Below are 25,458 nucleotides of genomic sequence, written 5' to 3' on the forward strand. Positions count from 1 at the left end.
ATAATAAAACCACAGCTATTTTTGTTGCTGTGGTTGTCACAACTGATGATGATTGCTTGTGTTGCAATCGAAACGTCGTGAGAATTGTATTGTTTTATTGTTATTATTTTATTATTTCCCTTATACGTGACTTTACCGAAAGAACAAAGAATAAGAATCCCTGCAGTCACGAAAGCTTTAAATCGAAACATTCACCATTGACACTGTGGTCTTCAAGGTTAAAACGATATATATAGTAATGGTAGTAGCCAACGATTTGGGACATGGGCCTTCTTCAGAGCAATTTCATGTATGTATTATGAAAGGCACCACCGTGTTATTGTGCGAATGTGTTGCGTTTGTTGTTGTTCGTGTCTGTACAGCGAGATCTCACCCGGAGTTGGGTCTGAGAGACTGGAGCTGGGGAGTTGGAGATGCGTCATCGTGACACTTTGTTGGGAAGCAAGCTGGGCAAAATTCAAAAGCTGTAACTGAGCAATGGCTGGCTTAGTCATCCGAGTAGGCTGTGGTCTATGCCCAAAAACAGACGCTGCTGCTACTATTTAAACAAAACTCATTTTTATTTACCAGGTATGGCAAACTGAGCTGTATAGTTGTTGTGGTTTTTTTCAGAAGTGACCTGGCCACAAATGATAACTCAACGAAGTGGCTTATCTTGTGAATATTTATATCAGTCAGATACTTTTTAACGCATGTTTCTAAATATGGAGGGTAAACCGCAGGACCCAGGGGAAGAGAGACACGCAAACTTCAAATCTACAGACGTCATCAGGGTCGGGATCGAACTCATGCCCTCCTGTATACCTGGCGAGGTAGTTATCCTTATTCAGCTGTGTAGTATATGAAAACATACTATAAACAGCATTGTTTTGACGTACTGTGAATTCTCTCACGATGTGCATGTGGTTATGGGTAGCTCTATGCAGTTCAGAATCAGAATATGTATTTGTACTGGAGGAATCCGATGAGCTTTATAGCTCTTTTTTGCAGATGTCCAGTCAGGGCGGGTCAGAACGTTACAACAACAAACAATACAAAACACGATAGGAGTGCGAAGTATAGGAAAGGTAAGCAAATCACACAAAATATAGACACAAATTAAACTTAACTATTTAATTTTGCCAGGTCAAGCCCACTGATTGAATAGCTCTTTTTCAGAAGCAACCTGGCCACAAATGATGGCTCAACGAAGTGGCTTATCACGTGGCAATTTATAGCAGCCAAATATTCTAAACGATTGTCTAAAGCAGGGGTGGGGAACGTCCGGCCCGCGGGCCGTATAAGGCCAGCGATATCATTTGGTCTCTGGCCCTGCCAACGCAACCACAAGCGGGACTCGAAATTCAATAAATCTAGGAGCAAACCTGGAAAAGCAGTTGCGAGTAGCAACATCATCAATACCAGCTAACATCATCACACGCCTCGCCAAAGAGAAGCAATTCCAGCCATCGCATTAAGGGCGAGTTAATTAAATGTTTGACCAAATATAACAGGCTAATTTTTAAGTTGATAATTTGTATGGCCCGCGAATGATGTTATAAATATCCAAATTGCCCTTGGCAGAAAACAGGTTCCCCACCCCTGGTTTAGAGTATTCCCAAGAGCGGGTGGGAGTATTTGTTTGCTATCAAACTATTAACGAACTATTTTTATTTTACCAGGTAAGGCGCGTGGCGCAGGGAGGCGAATATGTATCACGTGGGGTCAGGTTCGCACGGTGGACCTACGGAGCGGAGGAGCGGTTCTTCTTTTCCTCGGCGCACAAAGTGCAGGTGGCAATTTTTTTAAAATATTCTCGATCCACATAAGTGCTTAATTAAGATTGTTATTTTCTCGTTCTCCCTAATTGTTTAATTGGCCGCAATGAGAGGCGATGGTAATAATAAGCTCGTGTTTGTTTGTGGACGCGGAACCACACTCTCAGCGGAATACAGGCTCGCGGGAGGACTCAGCGCCAGGATTCTGCCCGAGTCTGTGCTCTCGCTCCGTGGAAAGGGAACCGTGAGCGCTCCCTCCCTCATCACCCCCCTCCCCTCTCCTTGCCAAACACTCCCCCCCCACCACCACCCCGTCCAGCCCATGGTCAGAAATAAAATAACAAAAAACATTACCACAGTCAGCGCAATAATAATTGTCATTTATTATTCCGTGGATCCTTACGTCGTAATTAGCAGCGTCAATTACAACAGACCATGGGAAAAGCAGGCAGCGGTGCAATTGAAGGCGAGCCCTGATTCGGACTTGCATGCTTCCGATGAGCGATGTTTACACGATGCACGCTGGGGGCGAGCGAGCGAGCGAGGCGCACAGGGCGCAGATGTCCGCTACTGTGGGAATGCAACGTGGCGAGATTCCCAAACCCGAGCAGTGTAAATATAGCGCGCGCACGGAGCAATCGTCTCGAGCAATAATAACGCACAGCCCACGGCTGAGCTCATTGATTTGAATACGACAGCTAAACTATCGCGGCGATTGGCAGCATCAGCGTGAGTGTTCTTTTTCTTCAACATTCCAAATTGTCTTGAGGCGACACGTGACAGCCGTGTTGTAGCACCTCCGATTAGCACGGCCGGCTACAGACGGTGCGAAAGAAGTTAAACGTACATAGACGCGTACATCCCTGTTGTTGATCCATGCCTGAGTGAGGGCCTAACCCCCCTAAACCGTGTGGGTCCTGGGGGTTATTTGGCAAGACCGCAACCACGATGGCCAACGTGGGTTGGTCAGAGAGCGGAGCACGGACGGTCGAGCAGTAAGAACGATGGATCTTTGCTGCGACGCGATGTGTTGCTGTTGTTCGTGCGACTTTCCTGATGCGTTCTCGTGCGCCACTGCCAACGCAGCCGCAGCGGCAGCGGCATGACCAAGCATTGTGTTTGATCGCGAGTAAAAAGGTGGGGTGAGGAACACGCATCCGTCTCCGCATCTCTGTGACGACTCGCGCTGAAGCCGAGCTGCAGGCACAATGTGTGAACGTGCGTTGAACTTCCTTCGCACGGCACGCAGCCAACTGTGCTCATCGGAGGTGCGGGTGGGGGAAGGACAACAAACTAAACACACACGGCAAAAATGCGAATTGATCTAGGGGTGGCCCAGGAGCGGTACAGATAGCACTGCTGTGAGCGGGAATCAAACCCTGGTGTCGTGGAGATCCGCCCCCAAGTGCCGCCCAAGGTATCCTTCCCAGTTTGTATTGGAATTATACATATTTTGTTATGGACACCATCCTCGTGTATGTATGCTGAACTTCCTTCGCCAACCTACGTAGCCAGCCGTGCTGAAGGACAGCAAACTAAACACTACAACAGGCAGTGCTCAAGACGTTCGTTTTCAAACGAGATCATTTCAAAGTTCACGGGAAGTGCGTTCCAGACGGCCCCAGAAGCGTATTAATGTCACGCACGGGGGATGCCCCCCCCCCCCCCCCCGCCCCACCCCCGAGGAGAACCCACGACGAGCAGCGCCGCGCGAGGCGAGCTACGCGTGGGGGTCACCGCTCGCGCTGCCGGTGACCCAGCGAGAGAGACCCCCACCGACCTCTCCTGCAGACGCGGGCGGGAGGAGTCATCGCGCGCCTGAAGCAGCGCTGCCGGGTAATGCGCGCGCGCGTCATCGCGTGTGCTGCCTCTTGTTTGTATGCGTCGTTCCGCTTGTTGACGCCGGAAGGACTCGCCGACTCTCAAGGCTTCTTTTCAAGAGGATACTCCTTGCCGAGCTTTCTCGGTCGGGAGATGATGATGATGCTGTTCCGCCTTTTGGCGTCATCTGGTCCAACCCATATGAGACTAGGCTCGAAGGAAAGCTGTCTCGGGTGTGGACCAATCAACTTCAAGGACGGTGCACATTATCAGAGTTATGTCTTTTGTTTGTATTTATGACTGCAGGTATTGCGGTCTATGCAAACATGACTCCTTGCAAAAAGGTGTCAGTTTTGTTGCCAGATAGAAGGGTAAAGAACCAATTATCGATGATGCTGTTGCTGCGTGTAATCCCAATTGAGCACTTTGCAGGTATTTTTGTTGCATTTGGGATATTGTCTGCCCCAATATCCGTCGTAATTTTGCGTGCGTGTGCTTTTTTTGTAAGCTATGGGAAGAACGCGGATGAAACGCATGCACCACTGGGGGGGGGGGGGGGGGGGGGGGGGTGGGAACGAGCGAGAGATAACACGCAAAGGCAACACAGAAAGGCGTCCGGTGTCGAGACTCGAACCCAGGAACCCTTCTTGCTGCGAGGGACGAGTGCAACAACCAATGTGTAAATAATGTGACTAATACACACGTGTGCAGGGCTAACAAATAAATGCCCGCGAGTGGTGAACGGTGGTGTGGACGGGACGTGTAGGAGGGAGAGGGCGCTGACTGAGGTCGTGAGCGCAGTTGGCAGTCGCGAGCCGCGTGTCGCCGTCAACATCACAACAGCCGTCGCTAGGGGGCTGGGGGCCTCGGGGTGAGTTTCATCAATGGAGATTGTTGAAGGAAGGATGTACAGGGGACGTTCTTGGAAAGTGTCGCGAAAGCCAAATCGGCGATATTCAATACCGAGGCCTTATCTACATAATGGGGTTTAGGTACACGGCAAACCAAAAAATAGACATCGCAATTGAAATAAGTACTGTAATGTCATGCCCAAGTAAACTAAATCACTAAATAATTTAAATAAACATGTAAAAATCCTTACAAACATTAAATAGTAGTATCAGTACTGAATATGTACTGTACTTACCGATGACGATGATGATGCTCCCAAGCGGGTGTGTGTTTATCCGCAAGTGAAGAGCGGTAGTGGAGCGGTTAGCGAACTGCGCTACGAACCCGACGATACGAGTTGGATTCCCGCTGACGCCCAACACCAGTGATGATTATCTGAACCAGTCCTGGGCCTCCCCTAGGTCGACTCAGCTTCAAATGAGTACCTGGTGTGTTGTGTAAACTTCGCAACTGGGGAGACAAAGGCGGCCGAGCGTGGCGCTGGCCACCCACACCATCGCATGCTGTGCCGACTTTCATAGGTGCTCGCTGACAGCACTTGCCCCAACAGCCTGTTAGTATCTTGATTTGAAGCTTTCGTGACTGCAGGAAGCCATACTCTTTGGTTCTTTCGGTAAAGTCATGTAGGTAGAAAAATAATAGATCACGAAGTTTCGATCGCAACACAAGCAATCGTCATCAGGTGGGACAACCACAGCAAGAAACAACTGCTGAAGTAGGCGAGAGATCTGCCGTGTTAATAGACTATTCGGGTGATCTTTGTCCACGAGATGCTTATATGGTAAAGGTGCCGTGTTACTCGTCTGTCCCGCACTACGGTAACAGCCAATGATACCATAGTTTTAATAGTTACCGCTGGCTTTGTCTTATTTCCTTGCTTTATATACACGCGCACCTTTGGATGCTTGGATGAAATGCGCCTTGCAAATGTAAATTATTATTATTCGCGTTCGCGGGCTGATCTCATGACGGCGGACGTGCTTTCGTGCCCAGTCGCTCCTTTCCAACCGCCTGGCCTGTCCACTGCTACATCTCGTGCCTCGTGCCCAAACACCACCGGTCATATCGTTCTGTGCAGATACGGGGTGCTTCAAAAAAAGGTGAACACTTCCGAGAATTTGCAACAATACCACAATAAATGTGCCTCCGGGCTCTGGAGACCACTTGGAGAACATTCCAGGTAATGTGTTGATAATGATGGCTAACAAATGGAGACTCTTTGACTTTTTACGCTATGAACATTACATTTGTTTTCATGGGAAAGTGTATTATCCATTTTTTTCCTAATAAAAACGAATTCCCCATGTACGTGTTAACATTGTTTTGAAGCACCTTGTAATTCTTGTCGTTGACAAGTAATAATTCATATGTGCGTCATTTCATGCTTATTTGAATCGCGGGGCATACCACGGTGGCGACATGTTAACTTCCTCGCCTGGTATACAGGAGGTCGCGGCTTCGATCTCGACCCTGATGCCTGTATATTTGGAGTTTGAGTGTCTCTCTCTCTCTCTTACCGTGGTGGCATCGATTTGCCTCAGGTTTCTCCGATTGTTCCCTCCACATTTAGAATCAACAAGCATTGAGAGTATTTGGCTGCTATACATTTCCACACGATAGGCAACTTTGTTGGGCGATCGTTTGTGGCCAGGTCGCTTCTGAAAAAGAGGTGTACGGCTTAGTGGGCATTACCTGCTGAAATAAAAATAGGTAAAAGTTGTTCCGATCTATATATTTATTTATTTGCAGCTTTATGAATTGCTACAAGAGCTTGCTACGTGTGATCCGAGAACGCATTCGTGAATGACTGCACTGATAAGCAGACTTACAGACAGACTTACGTACACGCCCGGTCACTTGGTAGTGGTGGTAAATTGTAGGGCACGGTTCAAATATTGAGGGGATTCTTCATGTAAATACACACATGCCTCGTCGTAAGGAAAAGCTTAATCGCCGATCGGCTGTGGTTTCCATCCAATACGGTGGAATTAACAATTTCATCTTTTGAAAATACGCTGCTGTGTGTGTGGTTTCTGTGTCTTTATTCTTGCAGAATGCGAACCCCATTCAGGTGCACACTTGGCAGGACTGCGGCCCGCTGCTTTATGAAGGTTTTAATGAAAACGTTCCCTGGGATATTCACGGGGATTGTGCTTTGTTTAAAAAACATGCAGTCAACTTTATTGTCATTGTTTAAGGTGGAAATGTTAAGTATGTTTAGGGGTGGGGTGGAGAGGGGGGGAATTTCAAAATGAAAACCGACCACACAAATTTATTCTGGGTGTTCTTGTGCAGAAATAAAACGCGTACGGTACATATATAATAAGACTAAAGTTCTCTTGTGTCGTTCTGACTTACAAAACAACATGTCAATGCCTTTCCAGAAAGACCTCATGATGAATGGAAAGAATGGCTCCGAGCGAGAATGACTCCTTAACAACTGCGGTGAGTGGGAGCGTTTCCGCCTTGTCCACGGACAAAACCTGGACATGAATCTCCGTCAGCGTCGGATCTATCAGAACTGGGCAGTCTGCTGCAATAAAGTTGAACGCAGCAATTCCAGTATAGTGCCTGATCTCGGCACAAATTGAACCTTGCCACCCGAACAAATACGCCGACTGGTCAGACATTCTGGGTGTAGCCCGGTTCAGGTGGCAACCCTGAGCGGTGGCCTACACACTGCAACTTGAACCCAGAAGCTTGAGTTAAATTCCCGACCATGGCTGATGCCAGCAGTGAGCGATTTATTTGAACCAAACCTGGGCGCCCACTCAATCCTGTCCACCTGCACTGACCAGCGTGGAGAGGCCTTCATCCAGCAGTGGATTGACAAAGGGCTGTTGATAATAGAGTCTTGTTCTCCTATAATACGTAGTTTTCATATCGCGAATTCGATATAAAGCGATGAATGTATTATGGAACACATTTATTTCGTATAACGCAGATGCGATTTGGATATAACGTTATCGAGCGAATGGAACTACATCGCGCGAGTAGGAAATAAGCGGCCGTCCGGCTGCCTCGGCGTAGCATCGCACGAGGCAGCGGGATGCTGCTGGATGCTTCTAGACGCTACCCACGTGCCTCAGTCTGTGTTCAGCCTGCGTACGCATCTCACGGTGTTATCGCGGACTGTGCTTTACCCCATCATTACATATTCATTATTACAATGCGATTTTTTCCATCACGCGGTGTTCTTCAGGAACGCAACGACTACCGCGTCATGGGAGAACAGACTTTAAGATTAAAAGTGATTCATTGCGGCTATAGGCCGCTCGAAACTCTGGCCGCCGGGCATCTACTCTGGACACACAGAATCCCAGGTGCCACACCGCGTGATGTGTGTTGCCACATTAACGCCCCGGCGTGCCGGTGGCTGCCCAGTGACACACGCAAGCGCACGACTCGTGAAACGTTCGCCAGTTGTAAACATTCGAGTGAGCAGGGGCGTTATGCCCGTCGCGTGTTATATTGGGCTCAGCGTGGAGTGGCATAAATAAACCGCACGTTTCCTGCAGCATAGGAGCAGCACTGTTAGAATTTTTGAATTAGTCATCAGTCTGTTTACGCCTCCCTCTTGCAGATAAATGAGAGGCGATGTCACCGATCCAGTTCCCCCCAAATACTAAAGTGAAGCTGAACGCTGTGTGCACGCGCACACCGCCTGCTGCTGCTGCTGCTGCTCGAATCAATCGTGCACGCCAAGAATGCTCAAACTAAACACATTTTCTTTTCTTTTACTAGATAAGGCCCACTGAGCTATATAGCTCTTTTTCAGAAGCGACGTGGCTATCGCAAATTCATAGCAGCCAAATGCTCTAAACGCACGTTGATTCTAAATGTGGAGGGAAAAGACCCGGAGAAAAATCCACACGACCACGAGGACAACATGCAAACTCTAAACATACAAGCATCGTCAGGGTCAGGATCGAACACACGACCTCCTGTATACCAGGCGAGGTAGTTAGCATCTCGCCACCGTAACGCGTTCGCTGCCATTAATGAAATGTGCATTTGTTTATTGTTCGTTCAGTTTTTTATAGGGGGCAGCTGGCCACGATTTGTGCACGAACATAGTCCATCTTCTTCTCTCCCAGGCAAGCAACCGGACAGCGCAGACTCGGGGATTAAAACTCACAATCCATTCGCATTGCCACAAATCCGCACTTTCCACTGCAACCCAAAAAACTGGATTTTTTGTTTAAAGAGTGCAGCAAGCTGCGTGCTACGCATGGTTTTGTGAACAACTCTGAAAGAGATTCCCCGGGGTGGAGGACATTCCCACAAGTCAGCGAGGAGTACAGTAACTCGTGTTATTTTTAGTAATGTGGGATGAAGGGGTCACTCCCCGCTGGATCATCGAACATGATCCATGGGCTATGTTAAATGGACTTCAGCTTCCGCAGATTGCTTTGGTCTGCATTGCACGAGAGCAACGACACGGGGAGACCTACGGCTATTGACGCACATTATGTGAGGGACGTGCTCCCATACTGATACGAAAGAAATCCACCAATATTTCGGACGATCCCTAAAAACCGTTTTTGTTTCGGATTGATCAAGTCACGTGACGTCACTCGGGCCGCATCGGGTGACGTCATTATCGTTAGCACGAAGACATTTGAGATTCGTGCGTAATAGGAATCAATTCCGAAAGTTCGGAACATTCTTTTAAAAAAAACGAATCCGAAATGCATCAATCTGAAAGTCATGGCTAGTAGAGGCACATATATAGCGAGTGATGTTTTACATGAATGCCGAGTATTAACAACGATAGCCTCTGATCAGTTCACGAGGATCGTGCTTAGAATTGGCCAACCTATCGTGCATACCAGGTGTTATAGGCCGTGGCGCTGGGTGGCTGTCAGCAGATGGCAGTGCAGCAAAATCAATTGTACTGTATTTCTATGGTCCGCGCCTTCACCAACCCACAGCGACCGACGTGGTGAAGTATGGTCAAATAGCCCCCCCAGCGTGGAGTAGAGGCCCTCAACCGCGGTGGCTCGGAGATGTTATCTCCCTCGCCTGGTATACAGGACGTCGTGGGTTCGATCCCGACCCTGACGCCTGTATAGTTGGAGTTTGCATGTCTCTCTCTCGCCGTGGTAGCGTGGACTTTTTTTCCCCTCCACGTTTAGAATAAACAGCACGCGTCTACGTTATATTTGGCTGTTATAAATTTCAAGGTGACGATACAGCCACTTCGTTGGGCTATCATTTGTGATAGCCAGGTCGCTTCTGAAAAACTAAAAAAGCTACACAGCTCCGTGGACTTTAACTGGTGGGGGGGGGGCGTGGAGCCGCTCGCCACCTTGCACAACATCAACATCGACGGTATCATCGTGTGTGCGGTGTCACTTCGGTGTCAATTGTAATTGATGGCTCGCAGGGTGAGTGGGGACACGAACCCTCGTTGGGCACCAAGTTGTGGGCCACTCGAGTCGTGCATTTGAAGGGCTCGCTCGGTCTCTCCCCTCCTCCTCCTCTTCGTCCTCGTGCCTGCACGTGCCCACCACCACTGTCGGCACGCGCGTGTGGCGAGATGGAGCTGAGTACGAAACTGCCACCATCGTCGACTCCCAAATCCACCCGATTGGATTCTGGGGGAATTTGCGCGCTGCTCCGCCAAAGCGACGGAGTTTCACGCCAATTGTGACGACGCACGCGGCGCGCAGTCACTCGTCAGAATGTTTCACTTGTTACAAGACAGGCCCGGGCACCACACCTATTTATCTTGAGTTGAACACGTAGGCTTTCGCGACCAATATCATCCATAATAGAGGTTGTTGTTTTTTTGTTAGATCGCCGACATGTATAAATGTGGCTCTCCAACACACAAGTGGGTACTGTACTAGTGACGAATTGGCATGTTATTTTGATGTGACAACCATTACTCGTTGGCTGTGTCGGGTGGTGGCAGGTTTTAACGACATGTTTATATATTTACGCGCTCTAACCCAAAAATACTCTATTATGGATTATCTTGAGTTGTTTGTTTTTGTCTTTTAAAATAGGGGACAGCCCGACCTGATCTGTGGCATCGCACACTTTGCTAAGGCCCATGTGGATGGGCAATTCATACAAACAATTAAAAACACACTGCACAGCCAGACGTCAACCGCAACTCTGAAAATCTGCACCAAACGAGATCGTGAATGACATTTCAGGATGGCAGCACATTGTTGGCTGTGACCCAATTGTTTTGAAGAAATACAGCCGAATGCACCGTTCGCGGACCCACACATATATAACGCTTTGCAACTGTTATCAGCTCAGCAAGGAGGTGGGAGGAGGAGGAATGAGATGAGGCTGGGTAAAGGTTACGTTTTCACCGCAGCGAGCGCGCAAGCGCTGATCGTGGCCGAGCCAGCGCCCGCAGATGGTTGCGTTCACCCCCCAAAAAAGTGATGACAACTCAATATTTCTGTTAAAGGTTGGGGACATTTGTCATTGGCATCAACAAAGCTTGCGCAGACAGCAAGCAAAGTTTGTTTTTTAACAAGATCCAACTGGCAATCTGGATCGCGTTTCTGTTGCGCCAATCACGGGGCGCTTCTCGAAATCACATGGTAGACATGCACAGCAATGGCACTCCAAGTAAGTCTTGAGTTCTTCTGGGGTTTGTGCCACCTATTGCAGTTATACATTCCCTGCTGATTAAACAAAGCCATGTGGTTCTCTTTAAAGTAATGACACGAAGCCTTTTTTTAGTTTTCGGTGTGTGTGTGTGTGTTCTTTTTTTGCACAAAAAAAACTCACTGGAAAATATTAGCCATGCTGGGCTATCAAAATCGCTCCCCTTGTAACTTGGCAAGTGCACAGCCGCGGTATTTAAAAACGGCAACTGCACTTCCTGACCAGCTTGGGAAATCAGAGCCACACGGCACTGCCTTAAATAAAGCCACATTTTGCTACCATTTATGGCAAAAATGTTAAACGATTCACGTTGTATCCTCACATCCATCCGAATGCGCTGATCTCGTTTCTGACGGATGGCCACTGCAACCGGACGCGAACCAGAGTGTCCCGCACGTTGTAGTGATAGACGGCTCGTGCTGGCTTTAATGTGTCAATTAAAAGTTATAGCCCATTTCATTGATTCCTTCGTTATTCTTTTTTCCCTGAAGCTCGACTTGCAGTGTCACATGCACTCGAGGTTGCAAATATCTTCTCCAAATAGTTGGACTGCTGATAAAATCGTCCATGAATCACGCACACAAAACGTTTGCTCGTGTTAAACGCAAGTTCTCTTCAAACGACGCATACTGTACATTCTGCCGAGAAACGCTCTTTGTTGTCAAAGGAACCGTTGCGAAGAAGTTTGTTCATTCTGCTGTACCCTGCCTTGCTCATAAGATGTAAAGACTCAATTATTAATTCACTACCATCAACCTGTTACATTGCCAGCTATCTGAACCATTTATCTCTTCAAGTTGTGTCGCACTCCCTCTACATGGTGTACTTAAGAGGGGGCTCTTTGAGATCACCTGAGTTGGTTATTTCACGTTCCAGGTACGTCCGTGAGTCGTGCTCCGACGGTCCCTCCTCGTGTACACGGATGCGAGCAGGGCTCGGCATTTATACGAGAAGCTGTTACTCTCTCCACGGGATTATCAAAACTCCAGGAAAGACAACTCAAGTGCGAATCTGCTGGAGGTGACAGGAGGAGCAGGCATCACACACTGTTTTCATGGTGCCAGTCGAGGGACTCCTCTAGTTACGAACAATCGACTTACGAACTTTCAGAGATACGAACAAACCTGTGCGGATGTCCAAGTTGCCTGTCCGGACTGAGAGTCGTAAGTTTAACCGCCGCGCAATAGATGGCGGTGGTGGCATCCGCATCTGCAGAACATGAAGAACCAGTGGCATCTACGTCTACAGGAGGTTATACAACTTTTAAAGCCAATCTCCGTGTTTAGTGTATATGCCTTACAACAATGTTTGGAATCGACAGGATAAAGTTGGACTAACGAACAAATCGACTTATGAACAGACCTCTGGAACCTAACTCGTTAGTAAGTAGAGGAGTCCCCGGAGTCAACTGAAACCTCGTGAGCGTTGAGCTTCCAGGCAATGGGCGACGTTAATGGCTGGGCCACGTTAGGGGGGGGGGGGGGGGTCCGATGGTCCCTGGAGAGTAAGAGCCTGCCGCTCCCACCGTCCGGAGCTGGTACCCGTGTCACCGCGAGAGAACTCTGGTCAGTAAAATGTGCTGTGGGTTTGCTCTCCAACACACCGGTTTGCTGAACTAATAAGGAATTGGCACGTTTTGTTCACGTGACTAACCTTACGACTTGACTGTTGGGTGGCGGCGGGTTTAATGACACATTTATATTTACGCGATCTAACCCCCCCCCCCCTCCCAAAAAAAAACTCTATGGATAATATTGGTAGCGAAAGCCTTCAACGTGTTGAAAGGAGGTGCGTTAAACTTTTATTTAACATTTTTTTTCACTCGAATATTACACCCCATCGGAAAACAAAAATCCCCCTCGAGATGGAACGTCTCGTTCTTTGTTAAAAGAGCGTCCACAGATGTGGCTCCAGCTCCTTCGTCAGCGGAGGCGGACGGGCAGTTATCCACTCGGGGCCAAGTGTATCGTAGACAAGGCGCAGTGTGGGCCTTTGTACGAACACACGCGTTAACAGGGAGGGGCGTATCTCGGCAGCGAGGTCTGGGGAGGCAACGGCTTCCCGGCAGTTGTGGGCTCGTTTTTCTATCAACGGGGGGTGAGGAATTACATTGGCGGTTGCCTGTGCCCCCATACCCCCCCACCACGCCCCCATCACTGACCATTCACATCTGTGGCGGGATGTGGGCAAGACAGATGAAGCAGACGTCTTCAATGGCATTTCTAAGGTGTTGGATGAATTGGCCCCCTTGGACAGTCACGTCTCCTCACCTCGCCCACCTCCGAGGCTGCAAGCCGGATTGAGATAACGCCATGGGTGCCTTCCACGAACACCTGCACCAAGCCAAGACATTCTTTTAGATCAAAACTCTGGTGGTGGATACCTTACATGAACACCTGCACCAGGCCACGGCATTTTTTGAGATCCCAACTCTGGTGGTGGATGCATTTCACGAACACCTGCACCAGACGGAGACATTCAGGCGAGCCTGCAGTTTCCCTGGGCTCGTGAAGGTCCTTATGGCTCGAGTAGCACATAGATACTGGAAATGTCTTGGTCGAGTGCCACAAGGGCTCTACCCACAGGCAAGGATGCAATCGGGCTGCATGCCCAATGAGCGGGGGTCGCGATGGCGAGATGTTAACTCCCTCGCTTGGTATACAGGAGGTTGTGGGTTCGACCACGACCCTGACGGCTGTATATTTAGAATTTGCATGTTCTCCCGGTGGTCGCGTGATTTTTTTTTCTCCGTGTCCTCCGGGTTTTCCCTCCACACTTAGAATGAATATGCGCTTTGGCTGCTATAAATTGGCACATGATAAGCCACTTCTTTGAGCTATAATTTGTGTCCAGGTCGCTTCTGAAAAAATAGCTAAATAGCTTAGTGGGTGCTTTACAATTTTCACGTGATAATCCACTTCATTGGGCTATCATCATTTGTGTCCAGGCCGCTTCTGACAAAGAGCCACATAGCTGAGGATCTGGTAAAATAAAAATTGTTGAATTTAGTTCAGCTCTTGTGTGGCTGCATAGAGGGAAGAGCTGATGTGATATACACTCGGACCTGGACCAAGTGGACCTGTCTGCAGTCAGTAACCGCAGATGTCGTGCAGCAGAGAGAGAGAGAGCGGTGGGCAATGAGCAGAGCGGACTGCGGCTACAACCGAAAGTCGGCATAATGGGGAATTGTTGGTCGCGTATCCACCAGTCGCCATGCTCTTTCAAACCCACAACACCTGGATTACACTCTTTGATCTTTCCGTGATTAAACAGCTTCGCGCACTACATAAGCGCAGGACTTAAACAATGTACGCATGCAGTAATAATGAAGCGTGTAATGTTATACAACCGTGCAAACATCAGAAAGGTATATAAGCCGAATTCGTGAATACGCGAGGAATATACAACGCACGTGGTACGAAGCGCAGCAAGGTTCAGCTTCGTGTGTGGTAAAAGTTTTTTTCGCAGTGGCCTGCGGCTCATCGGGCCCTTGAACGAGCACTTGCGGCTCGCAATTAAGGAAAGAGTGCGGATGTGCAGCGCTGCAGGAGGATACAATCAGTGCACCGCTGAAGGAAGATACAATCAGTGCAGCGCTGAAGAAGATACAATCAGTGCAGCGCTGCAGTTATACAAAAAGTGCAGCACTGAACAAAGATACAATCACCAAGAGCAAGATAAAGTAGTGGCGCACGTGTAGCATTGAGGAGGGCACCGCGGTGGCGAGATGTTAACTACCTCACTTGGTATACAGGAGGTCCTGAGTTCGATCCTGGCCCTGATGACTTCATATTTAGAGTTGTGTGTCTTTCTCTCTCCTGTACTTGGATTTTTCTCCGGGACCTACGGTTTTCCCCTCCACATTTAGAATAAACATCACGCGTTTCGAGTATTTGGCTTCTTTAAATTTCCACATAATACGCCACTTTATTCTAACAAAGAGCTATGTAGCTCAGTGGGCCTTACCTGGCAAAATAACATTTAAAAAAACAACAGGTAGTTTCTAGTTTTCTGGGTTTGCCGAGACCGAAATAGAGTGGCACAAAGAAGTAGAACTCCGTGCAGCGTTGCTGTGAGTGTAGCCTTTTGGTGGTCACGTGTTGACTGATATATTTGTAATGCGGGCGTAAACGGCCCTCCGGAGGTGACGTCATGAGGGGAGGAGTTAGGTCACGTGGGGGGAGAGGGGTTAAGCTATAGAGGGAGGGGAACCGGAAGAGGATGGGGAGTGACGGGGGACCAGGAACGAGAGAGGCCACGAAGGGCGAACACGGAGGGTGGCGAGATCGCCACGAACACAAGGGAGCGAGGATCGGCACCGTTGGCCAGCGGTGACCGACCCGAAGCAGCGAGGAGGCTGCAGTCAGCAGCGGGGCTGCATACAGAGTCAGCAGCGGGTCTGCACACGGAGTAGCAGCCAAGAGGGTCTGCACATAGAGTAAGCAGCGAGGTTCTGCATAGAGAGTAAGCAGCGAGTCTGCAGGGAGAGGACGGAGGTTACAATAGAGAAAGGAGAGAGTCTGCGGGGAGAGGAAGGAGGCTACAATAGAGTAAGCAGCCGGGGGCTACAAATACAGTGTCTATAAGAGAGTGACGTGTGGGAGAAGACAAGAACCCAATAAAGGACACGAAGACAGAGAGAAGCGTCTGAGTCCTTTTATTACACTGGAGTCAGAAGTGAAACGGCATGGCGAAACAATTGAGGAAAAAGAATATTCCATCTCCGGCGTCGGCTTCATCTTCCGACGACGACGATCTTCCCCCTGCAGTCGGCTTGACTTCGGCAGAGGAAGACATCCGTGAAGGTCCGGGTGTCGAGGAGGTTGCCGCGTCGTCGGACCCATCTGCTCCAAAGGACGCTGATTTAAGATGGGCCCAGATGGCGGAGCAACTGGCAACTCTCAAAAACGTCATCACACAGTTGTGTGACCTTGTTACGCCAAGGGCGGCGTTGGAAGCTGATGGTGGTGATCGGCAGGAGCCCGGGTCGTCTTCGATGGCGCCGCCATCGGCCACGCGGCGCGAAGACGCCATCTTGGGCGTGGCGCACCACGGAAAGCGGGAAGCCGCCATTTTGGGACCGCCGCGACGGTCGTCCGCCATCTTGTCGACACCGCGTTGCGACGCCTTGTTGAATTTACCACCGGAGGAGTCAGCGGCGGAAGGAAGCAAGCCAAGGAGTCGCAGTCGTCACCTAACACCTGTCAAAGAATTCTCCATCGGGGGCGATTGGAGTGCGTTCGCCTGTAGATTTTTGGCGGCGGTACGTACAGCAAGGTGGACGGACGCTGAGGCACTGGAGGTGCTTCCGACTCTTCTTGACGATGAGTCCGTTCGTTTTTTTCGCTCCATAAAAGCTGCGAAGAAGAAGACTCTGCGAGGGGTGTTCGACGAAATGGCGGACGCGTACGAGCCACCGGATGACGCCCATCGCCGATTCGTGCAACGGCAACGCGCACCTGAGGAGTCACCAGTGGCGTATAGGGGCGCCGTGTTGGAACTTGCTATGGCCGCTTACCCGGAGACGGAGCCTGACCTGCTGGAACCTCTCATCCTGGGGAAGATGTTGGAGTTGTCCCGAGATCTTGGCATTCCTATGCCGGCGTGCGGTCACGAAAAGCTCACGTCCCGGACCGCGGCCAAGTGTCTGGACGCCCAGTTTAATCTCCGCCGCTGGAAACAGGTCACGGCATGGACGGGCGGTCCTGTCGTCGATGGGGGTGCCGTAGGGTGGGACCCTACAAAGGCCGTGTACGTGCCGGATGGGAGCGGCCAGAAGGAGTTGTCGGCTGCCTCTGCTCCGTGGCCGGCCCGAAGCGGGCCGGGGCCGTGGGCTGCGCCGCCGGTGCGGCCGCGTCGGGACGGGGTGCCCGCTGCGCGCCGCTCCGACGTCGAGTGCTTCCGCTGTGGCCGTCGGGGCCATTATGCCAGGGACTGCTGGGCCCGTGTTCCGGGTCCGCCCCAGCAGGAGGCCTCGGCAGCGGACGCTCCAAAGAAAGATCCTCCAGCACAGGCAAGTCGGTGCGCACCAGACACCCGGCAAGGCCCGACACCTCACTCATCGCCGTTGTTGTGTGACGCGGATGTTGTTAAATACGGGAGGCCAGTATCTGCGCCTTGTCGCTCGATAACGCAGTGGCGTAAGCTGGCTCGGCGGGTTGTCGCGGCCGCTACCGGTTCGTCCACTGTACCTGGGTCGATCCAAGGGGTGGACGTACGTATTTTGGTGGATTCCGGTGCGTCCGCGACCATTATTTCGGATGTGATATTCCATCTTTTGAACATCCCACCGGGGGCCGTGAGGCCGGCCTACGCTTCCTGCATCGCTGCAAACGGGGGTAGTATGGGCATCGTGGGCCAGGTGGACGCTAACATTTCTATCGGGGGAGTCTCGGCCTCGGGCGTTGTGTTAATTTCGAGGTCCCTGGCGGTTCCTTGCCTGTTGGGTACTGATTTTTTGGCTAAGATGCCCATTCTAATTCGAATCAATGAAAATTGCATTGAACTACCGGGGGGCCGGAAATTGGCATTTTTACAGTCCGCCTGGGGGCGACCGGCTCCTGTTGCCCAGGTGCAGGCGTTATCGGAAGTTTCGGTTGATATTCCACCTGGCTCGCAGATGCTCATTCCCTTACGATATCGGAAGCCGGTTCCGGGTCGGCAGGGTGCTTTTGGGATTTTGCTGTCGCCATCCGCCGCTGTTACGGGCGGATTGGCGCTAGTGGGGGCGCAAACTATTGTCCGTCCAGATCAGCGGCCGTTTTTGCAGGTGCTAAATGCGAGTACTGAAAGCGTGTGTGTGCCGGCTGGTACCGTTGTGGCACATGCCACTACGGCGTTTACGGCTCAGAGTGATCTGCCGGACGGAGGGCTGGTGGGTGGTGTTTCACACGATGGAGGGGTGGATGATCGTTGGATCGCTGAATTATGTGGGGAAAATTCGGCCCTTTCCGCCGAGCAGCGTTGTGCGATTCATAAATTATTATCGAGTTATTCGGATGTGTTTAGCTCCGACGATTTGGACTTGGGACGCACCTCGCTGCTTTATCATCATATCGACACAGGGGACGCTGCCCCTATCCGCTTGAACTCGCGTCGGATGAGTCCGGCTGAGCGTGAGCATGTTCGAGGGGCAGTGGATGACATGTTGAAAGCGGATAATATATCTCCGTCTAATAGCCCGTGGGGCGCGCCTGTTGTGTTGGTTAAAAAGAAGGATGGTAAATTGCGATTTTGTGTGGATTTTCGGAAGTTGAATAAAGTGTCGGTGGCAGATGCGTATCCCCTGCCGCGTATGGACGATTCTCTCGACGCCTTGTCAGGGGCTAAGTTTTTTTCAACGCTAGATCTCTCTTCGGGCTTCTGGCAGCTCCCCCTTGACGAGCCCTCGCGAGAAAAGACTGCTTTCCGTACGCCGCAAGGGTTATTCCAATTTAACTGTCTTCCGATGGGGTTGAATGCGGCCCCTGCCACTTTTCAGAGGTTGATGGAGTTGGTATTAACGGGGTAGCAGTGGGAGACATGTCTGATTTATTTAGATGATATTATTGTTTTCAGCCGCACATTTGATGAGCATTTACTGCGGTTGGAGGCTGTATTCACCAGAATGCGTTCTGCTAATTTGAAATTCAAGCCAAAGAAATGTCACCTACTGCAACACTCCGTTCGATACTTGGGACATATTGTTAGTGCGGACGGGGTGGCCACGGATCCGGAGAAAACTGCGTGTGTCCGTGATTGGGCAACCCCGGCCACGGTGGGTGATGTGTGTCGGTTTTTGGGGTTCGCCTCGTATTATCGGAGGTTTGTTCCGAATTTTGCTACTATCGCGAGGCCTTTGCATCTCCTTACTGGGAAGGGACACAAATTTGCTTGGGGACCGCCGGAGGAGGCGGCGTTTCGGAGCCTGCGCGATTTACTGGCTACTGCACCGACGTTGGATTATCCGGATTTTGAACATCCTTTCATTCTGGATACTGATGCAAGTGACACTGGTATTGGGGCGGTGTTGTCCCAGTCGAAAGGTGGAGTTGAGCGCGTGGTGGCGTATGGGAGTCGGGTTTTGTCTCCCGCGGAAACCCGCTACTGCGTCACTCGCAGGGAACTTTTGGCCATTGTTTTTTTTCTCCGCCAATTTCGACCGTATCTGTACGGTCGGTCGTTAATTGTCCGCACGGACCATGCGGCCTTGCAGTATGCTCTTAAGATGGACCAGCCTTCCGGACAATTGGCGAGGTGGCTGGACACGCTGCAAGAATTTTCCTTCCAAATTCACCATCGGAAGGGTGTGCGTCACGCTAATGCGGACGCACTTTCCAGGTTGCCGCAACAATCCCCTTGTGCGTGTGCGTCGGGGACGCATAGGTGTGGACCGATTCAGCTCCCCCCTCAGCCTGTCGCGCTGGCGGTGGATGTTCTTGAAACTCCGTCTACACCGGGACCGGTTGATGGGGGACCGGCTGATGGGATTTTGCGTCTCCCGCGGTCTGTGTGGATTCGGGAGCAAATGTTGGACGATTCCTTGGTGACGTTACGAAAACAAACGGAGAAGGCAAGTAAGGGGCTCGGTGCGGGGGATGTCCTGGAAACTGCTCTCCGAGATGGGTTGCTGATGTGGAGGGAAGGGATACAGGAACACTGGCGTCTCGTTGTACCTGCGTCATTGCGGTACGAATTGATTAGATCTCTGCATTGTGACACACTTTTACATCTGGGGGTGCAGAAAACCCTATTGACGCTGCAGCGAGACTATTATTGGCACGGCATGACGACAGATGTCGTCGGTCACGTTCGCGCGTGTCCCGATTGTGCCCGCCGTAAGCCGCCTAAACATCCATATGTTCCGCCGATACAATCGATTCAAGTATCTCGGGTTAATGAGCTGGTGGCGTTAGATATTTTGGGACCCTTTCCGCTATCCGCTAAGGGAAATAAGTATTTACTGGTGGGGGTGGAGTACCTCTCCCGCTGGCCGATGGCCTGGCCTTTGCCTGACCAGTCAGCGGCGTCTATCACTGACGCCTTTCTATTTGGGTATGTGATGGACAAGGGGGCGCCGGAGAGGCTCCTTACAGATCAAGGGCGTAACTTTTCGTCCAAATTGTTGGGGGAGGTGTGTGCGGCTCTTGGAACTAAAAAGATACGGACATCCCCCTACCACCCACAAACGGATGGTATGGTGGAACGGTTGAATCGGACTCTGTCCGCCATGCTGTGCCATACAGTCGGGGAGAATCAATCTGATTGGGATTTGCATATCCCTGGGGTGCTTTCGGCGTATCGCATGACGCCGCACGCGGCTACTGGATACTCGCCGTTCTTTCTTATGTACGGCCGTGAAAATGTGCCGCCGATCAATGAGCAGTTGGGAACCGGTGCGAGGGGACCTGTTAAGCCTCTTCCTGAGTATATTCAGGACAACGTTCGCCGTGTCACTGAGGCGAGGGAAAGAGCCCGCATGGCTACGGCTAAAGCCCAGGCCAGGAATGAGCGGTGTGCCCGACGTTCAAAGGGGGAGTGCCCCTGGAAAACGGGGGACCTGGCCTGGCTTCATTGCCCACAGGTGCGGCCAGGTACCTCCCCTAAATTACATAAACCATGGCAAGGACCGGTCCGCCTCATTGAGGTTCCCAACCCACAGTCGGCGCGTGTTCGGGTTGGTTCGCGGCGCTGGTTCGTGCATACATCCCGGTTGAAGCCGTACATTGCCCCGCGACCGGATGCGTCATCTCCCGAGGTTGCCTTGCCGGGGTCTGTTGCTGCCGACTCGCCCTTGCCTGTGCCTGCTGACCTTGCAAGAGCGCCTGTCGTACCCTTTACAGACAAGCCGGCCGTGACGCCGCACAAAGGAGGACGTTCCGCTCGTGGGATGCCGACCGGAGCCGCAGAACCTACGGGACCTGCAGCTCTTCCTATCCCTCCGCGGACGCGATTACGGGACGTCTCTGAACGCGACCGGGACAGTGGCGGGCCTCCAATGGCAACGGACGAACTTGCTCCCGTCGCCCTTAAAACCCTGCCACGTTCCCGCTCGGCGGGTGGGCTGCCGACCGTCCGGGACGGCCCGGCTACCCGTACTCGCTCGAAATCCCTCACGTTTCGTTAAATTGTGTTGTGTTGTGTTCTTGTTATATTGTTGTTGCATGCTTCGTGTCTTTTTACGTGTTGGTCCTTTACACCCGCATTGCTTGTCAAGTTGCATTTCAGCCGAGGTCGGCTGGATTTTCTTTATGGGGGAGGGTGATGTAATGCGGGCGTAAACGGCCCTCCGGAGGTGACGTCATGAGGGGAGGAGTTAGGTCACGTGGGGGGAGAGGGGTTAAGCTATAGAGGGAGGGGAACCGAAAGAGGATGGGGAGTGACGGGGGACCAGGAACGAGAGAGGCCACGAAGGGCGAACACGGAGGGTGGCGAGATCGCCACGAACACAAGGGAGCGAGGATCGGCACCGTTGGCCAGCGGTGACCGACCCGAAGCAGCGAGGAGGCTGCAGTCAGCAGCGGGGCTGCATACAGAGTCAGCAGCGGGTCTGCACACGGAGTAGCAGCCAAGAGGGTCTGCACATAGAGTAAGCAGCGAGGTTCTGCATAGAGAGTAAGCAGCGAGTCTGCAGGGAGAGGACGGAGGTTACAATAGAGAAAGGAGAGAGTCTGCGGGGAGAGGAAGGAGGCTACAATAGAGTAAGCAGCCGGGGGCTACAAATACAGTGTCTATAAGAGAGTGCCGTGTGGGAGAAGACAAGAACCCAATAAAGGACACGAAGTCAGAGAGAAGCGTCTGAGTCCTTTTATTACATATTTGTGGCATCTGGCAGTGTTGGCAACGTGTGAGCAACTGCATTGGCCATAATGATTGCATGGATTTCCACCGGTCATAAATGATGTTGGAACCGTTTCACAGGTTGAACTTCTTTCGTGCCATACGTAGCACATCGTGCTATAATCTAAGTTGACTCCTCCAGTTGAAAATGTCGTTAAAGAACTCACGCTGCTTATACTGTACGGGTAATTGTCTCACTAAAAAACACTATAAACATTTCCATGTTGAATTATTAACTCTTAGATTTTTTGAATCCTTCATTTCTAAAGCGCGACATTTGTGCCCGCAACGTTTCTGGACGAACTATTCCCATACAACATAAATCTGCAAATATCAACATTTTCCCGACCCAAAACGTTTTCTTTTCCCCCTTGATAAATCTTCTCAGAACCTCTCACCTTGTCCACTTCCTGTCCTGAAAAAACTGCCCCGTCAGCTGTGGGTGCTTACATAGACTCGCGGGGGAGGGGGCGCGAGGGGAGGGGAGGGGGTAGGATAATCCTCAGAAATAATCAAAAGAGCCATCCGTAGGACGGAGCATGCGATCACAAAAGTTGAACCTCTAACAAAGAAGATTGAGCTGGCACCTTGGCAGTTTTTATTTAATTCGCATCCCGCAGTATCCTTCACATTCGCTCAAACATGACGCGGAATGGGAGGTGGTCAGCAGGCGAAGGAAAAGCGGGGGAGAGTGGGGGGGTTGGCGTACCCAGATGGGATTTGCAATAAAATCAAATCTATCGAATTACGGTATTGAAAATGCCTCGCGACATGACCGCAGTGTTCATCTTTAGACGCGAATGTTTTTTCCCCTCTCTAAAGATACGACCGCGTATCGTTAAAAAGAAAATACTTCTTTGTTTACATTGTAATAAAACAGCTTTTGTACACAATGTGATTTAGTGAGTGTGTATGTGTTCAAAATTGTACAAATGGAGAAAACACTTTTTTTACAAGAATAATTCGATATTACTTAAAATATCTATTACTTCGCGACTGCGTGCAAAGTCTAAAAAATGTGAACCCCCCAAAAAAATATTCTTGCAAAATGTCATTCGTAAATAGGACCTCGGCGTTATATATCCCTGTGGGTTCCTCGCAAATGCTCGCTCCCTGATGTTACTCTACCCGCCCCCTTCAGACGCTATTGTTGAAAGCGCTCATTGTAACATCTGGCGCGGAATAGCGGGCGTTTAAACTGGAGGGTTTCATCTGATAGCGCAGCTGCGGCTCAAAGCCGGTATCAAGTGTACATATCTACAGTCTCAGCTGGATTGATACCATCAGCGGTTATTAATAACAACCACGGCTCCTTATGTGCGGCCCTCGTGGTGGAAAAAAAACGACGCTGGAAAATGCCCGCGAAACAAAGAAGGGGTTGTCTTTATGCAGCAGACCATCACGCTGGCAGAGTGGGCGAGTCCGCTGGCCAGGGCCCCACGTTTTGGACCCATCGTCTTCAATTAGGTGCACGCTGGAGTCCTTCCCAAGCTGGATATTTAATATCGCCAGCGTCAAAGTGTCCCGCGGCTCCCCCTAAGTGCGACGGCCGCTCTTGCATCGGATTGTGTTGGCCGTGTCCAAAACTCATGGTGCGGATGGGAGGTGGGGGCAGAGGATTGTGATGGTGGTGGTATGAAAGAAAGAGAGGTCTTATTTTTGCGAGGACATTGAGCGATGCATTGTGGCATTAAACGAGCAAAAGAAGTTCAGGACTTCTGGCTTCCATTGTTCAAGGGGCGCCTCGGTGGCGAGATGTTCACTACCTTGCCTGGTATACAAGAGGTCGTGGCTTTGATCCCGACCCTGTAGCCTGTATATTTTCGAGTTTTAGTGCCTCTCCTCCCGTGGTTGCATAGATTTTTCTCCGGGTCCTCCGGTTTTTCCTTCCTCACTTCGAATCAATATCATATATATTGCCACGTGATAAGCCACTTCGTTGAGCTATCATTTGTGGCCAGGTCGCTTCTGAAAAAAGAGCTTTATAAATCAGTGGGCCCTTACCTCGTAAAAAAGAAATCTATATTTTAAAAAAAATTAGTTTAGGTTTTAGTTTAAAAAGCGCTGGCTCCAGCGAGCTGTGTGGCCATTTTCTCGTTGAGAGCGTGGGGGTTCGCAGGTTTGGGGGTGGTGGTGGAGGGGTGGGGGGATGGGGGGATGGGGGGGTGGGGGGATGGGGGGATGGGGGATGGGGGGATGGGGTACCTGGAGAAACATCAATGTAAAATAAGGGGCATATTGTCGACAAAGACCTCCCACCTCCCGCATACATGTGTTACTTGGCAGGGAGACAGCCTCCCGTCTGCACGCGCCGTGCCTCACCAGATGCTGCAACTAATCATCTGGCTAGGCTTACGGCTGAGCTCCAGCGACAATGGAAACTCTCCATCTTTACAAAATCTTCATTAATTACAGGACACCGAAATGAATAAAAAACACAATAAAGTTGAACAAGCGCCGTTGCTTAACTCGTGTGGGAAAATGTAACCGTATTCCCTTCTGTTATGAAGACGGCTCTAAAATTAAATTGCGAACGCTGATGAGTAATACTTACGTTATTGTATTAAGCTACAACGACATGAAACCTCCTCATCTTACTCAAGGTCAGCATTGTGCAAAGCTGGAGGATTCATGGCCGACACACACAGGGCTACTTATTGCTTTGTGATTCTTGATTCAAACTGAATTCACGCCTGCAAATCGGCGCGAGGCCGCTGAGAGCAAAATTAAGTTACGTCACGGATCTTCAACGATATTTTCTGACGGGGAACACAATACCGTGAGCACGTGCTGGCGGGCCACGTTGCGTCACGTGACGTCACGTGCACGCGCCGTGGCAACGTCATGGCGAATGATCGTTGGGTCATCTCGACCGCTCCAGCAGAAGCGTTGTCCGTCCCACAAAAGTCCAATCTCCCCGGGCGCGCCTGGGCCCATGCGTGGCCCTGTACGGACGCCACGCGGCACCGTGTACGTCGCCAAGGCCGCACTCGTAACCAGGCAATCCCGTCGCTGCCGCGTCCGTCTAGACGGTGCCAAGTCGACACGGAAAGCAGCTCGGACGTGATCCCCATTGGCTCCCACACCCTCCGCTGGCTCCGCCACACTCCACGTGAGCATGACAGTGCTCATTGTGATGACACGACACGTAAACGCGCTGACAGCGCGCATGAGTCTCACGCATACATGGACACGCATTGCACTCTTAACTTTACGATTACACTCTTTAGTTTGAACAGCCGATCATCCTGGGGTTTGTCCATGACAATGAAGTCACTCTCGAGTCGTGGATTCGATCCCGACTCTGACGTCTGGTATATTTGGAGTTTGCGTGTTCTCCCCGGTGGTCGCGTGGATTTTTGTCCGGGTCCTCCTGTTTTGGCCTCCACACTTAGAATGAAGATGCGTTATAAATTTGCACATGATAAGCCACTTCTTTGAGCTATCATTTGTGGCCAGGTCGCTTCTGAAAAAAGAGCTATATAGCTTAGTGGGCTTCGCCTGGTAAATACAA

The sequence above is a fragment of the Lethenteron reissneri genome, chromosome 42, assembly GCF_015708825.2.
Source record: "Lethenteron reissneri isolate LAM-NWPU_2019-01 chromosome 42, ASM1570882v1, whole genome shotgun sequence".
NCBI classification, from domain to species: domain Eukaryota; kingdom Metazoa; phylum Chordata; class Hyperoartia; order Petromyzontiformes; family Petromyzontidae; genus Lethenteron; species Lethenteron reissneri.